Source organism: Panthera onca, chromosome C2, assembly GCF_046562875.1.
Source record: "Panthera onca isolate mPanOnc1 chromosome C2, mPanOnc1 haplotype 2, whole genome shotgun sequence".
Classification (NCBI taxonomy): Eukaryota; Metazoa; Chordata; class Mammalia; order Carnivora; family Felidae; genus Panthera; species Panthera onca.
Genome location: NC_138347.1, coordinates 118,162,510 through 118,168,509, shown reverse-complemented (window position 1 = coordinate 118,168,509; position 6,000 = coordinate 118,162,510). Strand labels below are relative to the sequence as shown.

Sequence of the window (6,000 nt, the reverse complement as noted above, 5' to 3'; positions counted from 1 at the left end):
AGAGTGGCACGATTGTATCGGTGATTTCAGGAGCTGGTAGGGAGAGGAGGTACAGGGATAGCATGAGAAAAACTTGGGGGGTGACAGAATGTATCATGATTGTGGTGATATTCATATGGAACTATGCAATTGATAAAATCCATAGAAGTATGTCCAAAAAAAGGTTAATTACACTGCATTATAATTTGAAAACATAAAATTATTAAATAATAATGGTTCCTGGATCTGTCAACTTTATCTAAATGCTTTCATGTATCGCAGATCTCAGTCTCAGTCCAACCAAGGAAATCAACAGGTATCTGAACACAGAAGACTCATCGCTACATGTCACTGAACGATGTCCAAGAATTTTTTTTTTTTTTTTTTTTTTTTTTTTTTTTGCCAGAAACCCCTGAATACTATGTTAGATAGAAGCTAGATATAAGAAGTGGAAGGAATACCAGAGGCAGAGTCCTCAGTCCTCGAGGGCGGGAATGACAGAAACATGGGCTGGAGACAAGGATGGTGATACACAGGTTACACATTAGAAATGTGAAGACGCAACATCCTGACCTTGTGGCTTACAGACCAAGAGGCACTGGTGAAGAGCATGCCTCTCGTCTTCCACCTCTGCCCCAAGGTAACCCCTATACTCATTATAATGAGTTTGCATTGCAGTTACAGCCTTCCCCCTAGGTAGAAAGACTGCCAGGAGTGTTCTGGTACAAAGCTTATAGGTCAAACGTCCCCCGCATGTACAGAAGGAGTCCCCCAAGTCTTTGGAAGCAGTCCCCACTAGGGACCAACTCCTGTATGTCACAGCTCCACCCAGCCCAGAGAGACCCAATAATGTGTAATCTCAAAAGAACACAGGGGCCTGTTCCACCTCAAGGAACCTGCCTGCTCTCCCTTAGAGAGTGTACAGTTGTTTTAATAAGACTCTTTCCTGCTTTTACTTTGGGTGCAGATTCCTAATTCTTTAACTACCTCCGTTTTAACACCCAAGGCACAATACTTTTTGCGCTAACAATACTCTTCTCTTTTTCTCCCAAAGTCCTGTCCTCTTTGAAAATTATACTTGCCAAACACCAATATCGGCCCTGAAAGACAACCTTTTAATACAGAAGATAGCTCTAATGTTTCTACAGTTCTTTTATGTGTGCTTTTCTGCTGCATTGGTTTGCGCTATCTCAGTAGACTTTAATTATCAACAACAGCTATCAAAGAATTAAAAACTCTCAGGCTTGGCAAAACATTAATTTAAGATATTTAGAATACTATAAAAAATAAAAACTAAGTGAAACATTATAATTATCCTACCAGTACTTGAGTCTCTTCGGAATTAACACACTAAGTGAAAGTCTCTAAGGAGTACATACATTAAGGCAGTATCTTCCCTACTGATATCTCTGTTAGAAAATATTTTTAACACAAATTCAAGAAAGTCATCAAATATTTATTGAGCAACTATCAATTGTTGGAACTTCTTTAAATTTTTACAGCACTTTCCAGGAAGCATAGCTCATTCAGTAAATATATTTATGGACTCTATATTGTCTATTTGTTTTAGCCACAGTACCTTGAAAGAGGTATGGTGAGGGCAGAGGCATATCAAGAGAGACAGAAGCTGCAAAGAGATTTCCAGTGTTGCTTTTGCTGCTGTTGTTATTGCAGCTCCCAGGTCCCTGGGGAGAAATGGCATAAGGCCACTCAGAGAAGTACTAAGTTGGGTCACAAAGCAGAGGAATGGAGGGAAGCCATAAGCAAGCATCTTTATTGTGGGTCCAATGGAAGGGAAGGGCGAACACTTTTAAGAGTGGCTAATTTGAATCAGTTAAGCTGGGTTCTAAAGAATAGGGCTTGTCCCAGAGTGTCCAGAGCTTGGCCTTGGGACAGTTAAGATAAATGTACAGTGACCAGCAATGTGGGAGCCTGATAAGGAAGACGATTGAGGATGTGAACTTAACTGGCTGCTCAAGGAAAGGAATGGATCAAAACAAGGTCAAGACAGCATTAAAAAAAAAAGAAAAAACACTAGATTACAATTATCAGGCACTTTATCTATTATGAGGAATCCGCTGGGTTCTCTTTTCAAATTATTAAGACTCCAGTAACTTCCCAAGATTTCCAATAACACCATCCTGGTTCCATGTACCACTGACCTTCACTCTTATCTATTCCAAATCTTCCTCCCTATTTACAACATTTACCCAGCCCCTCCTCTTCCTCCTCAACACAGCACCTAGAATAATCCTTATAAAACCTAAAATCATTTAACTCCTCAGCTTGTAGTGTTTAGTGGCTTCCCATTTCTTTGGGAGTAAAATTGATCATCTTTTGTGTGCTTGACTAAGTTCTACATCATTGGCCACCCCCAAATATTCTCAGTAACTTTCAAACTTCATCTTTTATTATTTTCTTCTTAACTCATTCCTTTCAGGTAACAAGGGCGCCCATGCTTCAATCTCAGGCCCTTTGGACTTGCTGTTTCCTCTGTCTGAAATATTCATTCCCTAGATATCTTCATTGCATGCTCTCTGGTCTCTTTCCATTCATGATTCAAACATCAACTTCTCAGGAAAACTTACCCTACCAGTCTTTTACAAAATTTAAATACTACCCAACACTTTCCAACCCCTATCTTCCTTTATTTTCCTCTATAATACATCCCATCTAACATACAGGTGAGGACGAATGAGAATATGAAAAATTTGAACTCAGGCATGCTAACCAGGAAACTTGCAATGGTTGAAAAATAATTGAAAAACAAAACTGTGGCAGCTACAGAGGCATTACATACATAGAAAAGAGCAGTTGCAGGCCATGTTGAAGAGATAAAGCATTCAAGAGATAAAGAATTCTTGATCAATTGAATATAATGATACAAGAAGAGAAAAAGAGATCATTTCCTGATTTCTGGATTTGGTGATTTGGCATATGATGCTACCAGTTCCAGAAATTCAAACTATAAGAGAAACAACTGGATTTAGGAAAGGGGATGTTAATAGTTTCGAAATAAGGGATATTGAGCTTTCAGTTACATTGGAACATTCTGAAGAGAGATTCTTAGTAGGATATATTGATCTAGAACTTCTTAAAATAAATCATACTGGACTGGATTTCCAGAGTAGGGAAAAGAAAGTAGCTCAAGTTCTGAAAATGAGTAGCTCAAGTTCTGAAATGAGAAGCCAGAAGTAGAGTAAGAGAAGAATAGCAGAGAAGGAAAAGGAAGGGTAGGATAGAGAAGGGAAGAGAAGAGAGACAATGATGAGATTTCAGAAATATCCAAGTTTTAGGATTAAAGCAAAGGAAAAGGAACTATAAAAGCAAAGAAATGGGCAGGGGCATTCAAGCAAGAGAAAACAAGAAAATTTTTAAGAGAAGGTGGAAGTCAACAATCTTAAATGTCTCATGTTAAATAGATACTTGAAATTTAACCTCCCATGGCCACTGGATTTTGTCATTAGGAACTCACTGGGAGTTCCTGATGAGTTCTACCTCTTTTCTCTGGAATCATATAGAAAATACAATCCATTATCTTCCACACAGAAACCTTTCAAATAACTGAAATCAGCTATGTAAGTCTTTTTTTTTCATGAGGTTTTCTTCTCAAAACTAAATATGTTTGGCAGCTTCAATTTGCTAAAAGACTGCACTTAAGTTTTCCTCTGGCTACTCCCATTTATATCTCATGGCACCGGGTTGAGTGTTTAATGGCAATGAACTGTTGAATCTCTAGCAATTTTGCTTGAAATGGCCTCTATATTCTCCAGAATTGAAGGCTTGGTTTTAAAAAGGAGAATGGTTTAATCTGATAGTAATTAAATTGTGAAAAGTTAAAGTCTATTAAAAAAAATGAAAAGGAATTTCTTGGAGGTTAAAATTATAAAGTCAAGCCCATCAGTGATTTCTTGATTGCCCTAATTTGCCTAAAAATGGCCTCCAATTTTGTACAGTTAATAATAAATAATTAAAATATGTGTAAATGCATCATCTGTATCACTTCTATTTAGATAAAAAGGTCACAGCATCTCTTTTTTACAGGTAGGTTGCTTCTTCATATACTATACAGACATGTTCTGAGACCCCATTAGATGCCCAAAATCACAATAGTACCAACCCTATGTGTACTATGATTTTTCCTAATAATACATGCCTGTGATAAAATTTAATTCATAAATTAGACCCAATAAGAGATTAACAACAATACCTCATAATAAAATAGAACAACTACAATAATACACTGTAATGAAAGTTAGATGAATATAGTCTCTCAAAATATCTTATTGTGCTATACTCACCCTTCTTCTGATAATGATGTGAGGTAATAAAATGCCTACCTGATGAGATGAAGTGTGGTGAATGATGCAGATACAGATATCGCTTTAAGCTACTGTAGACCTTCTGACCATATGTCAGGGGAGAATCATCTGCTTCTGGATCACAGAAGACCACAGGTCACTGAAACCACAGAACACAAAACCGTGGATAAGGAGGGACTAATGTAATCATAACTTAAAGGAAATTCATTAGGTGCTTTTAAAATCACAGAGAACAAGATAAGATATAGTCTATTATGTATCAGAAACACAGAGGTGGCTTTCCATTTATTTGTGGTGTGTAAATAAAAAAAAATACTTATAAATAATGGAGGAGAACTTGATCAAGTGAGATATTTGTAGACTATATTAGTTTATCTAAAAATAAAGTATACATTCAAAGGGACTTGGGGATGTTAAATTATTTTACATACCTCATGATTTTACGATGTATACCTTACAAGTTACTATCAGTTTTGGCTAAAACACTTATGCCTCACTTTAAGTGAATTAGACATATTCACAGTTCTGAAGAGTTGGATTGTTGTGCATTTGCTACAGCAAAACTGCTTAGTAAAGGAGATTATAGTTTATTCTGAAACATATAATCAAGTCAGAAAAATTCTCAGCGGCTACCTCTAGAGATTACATTACTGTGCAAACTCAGCTAAACTGGAACTTCACTTCCCAGAGTTCCCTTCCTTGTATTGGTAGGACAGACCGCGTAAGAAATTTGCATGAGATTTGGAAGGTGGAAGTGAAGCAGCTGCCGTGTTTACACTTGCAAATTCAGTGTAGTATTAAATCTAGTGGTCAAGTAAATTATTGGGGGACTCCTGCAAGGGTGATCAACATTTCTATTTAACTGAGATTGTCCTAGCTTCTGTATCATAAGTCCTTCTCCTAGGAAACTCTTCAGTCCTAAGAACAGGACAGTTGGTGGCCCTACTCCTGGTCTGCCTTGGTGAGATTTGTCTCCTCCAGCCCAGACTGAATTGAAGTTGGACCGAATTTCTTTAGTTTCTCTAACTCCTGGCATGCTTAGCTTCATGAAGAAAGGCATTAGCTTTTCAAGCAGATCACCCAGTCATCAAAATCAGAAAAAAAAGATAAGATGAGGTTTCCAGTTTGACCTTATTCTTCCGGGTGATCTTTGAAAGTTTCAGTTTGCCTTTGTTTCTCCCCACCTTCAGGTCTGACTCTTTTTTAATACTGCCTGCTCCACTGCCATCCCTGGCTGCCTACAGACCTAGAAACATACATGGAAATAACAGCCATAGTAAACTGCTTACCCAGGTCTCATGAGTGCATCATGCGAAATCCCTATAATAAACCCTTTACTCCATATCACTTCTCTGTTTCTCTGCTCAATGATTGATATACCACCAATGGTTTTGTTCAGTCATCACCTAGAGAAGAAATATGGATAGCTTTTTTAGCAGTAATAATAACTATTCCTTATATGAGTGTAGTATTGTACATTTACTAAGTACTTATATACATATTAATCCATCTGTTACAAAATTGGAAAGCACAACTTATATTACTATATCCACTATGAATAAGCATGTGAAATATAACTTTGCTCTTTTTGTTATTAATAATTTCTCTTCTCTAGAAGGTAATTAAAATGGCCATTTAGCAGGGCATTTACAATATATAATCTCTTCTACCATTCTCAAGAGTCAATGTGTATAACATG

At 37.1% G+C, this 6,000-nt stretch overlaps 1 long non-coding RNA gene across 1 annotated transcript in view; it reads right to left on the bottom strand.

Moving 5' to 3' along the window:
• Positions 1 to 1,563: 1,563 nt before the first annotated feature.
• LOC132683191 (uncharacterized) overlaps positions 1,564 to 6,000 on the bottom strand; it is a 213,452-nt gene continuing 209,015 nt past the window's right edge. The window contains exons 2-4 of the long non-coding RNA XR_009612093.3: positions 5,591 to 5,707; positions 4,320 to 4,440; positions 1,564 to 1,664 (exon numbers count right to left, since the gene is read on the bottom strand). This is a non-coding gene — a long non-coding RNA (uncharacterized LOC132683191). The remainder of the gene's footprint in view (positions 1,665 to 4,319; positions 4,441 to 5,590; positions 5,708 to 6,000) is intronic.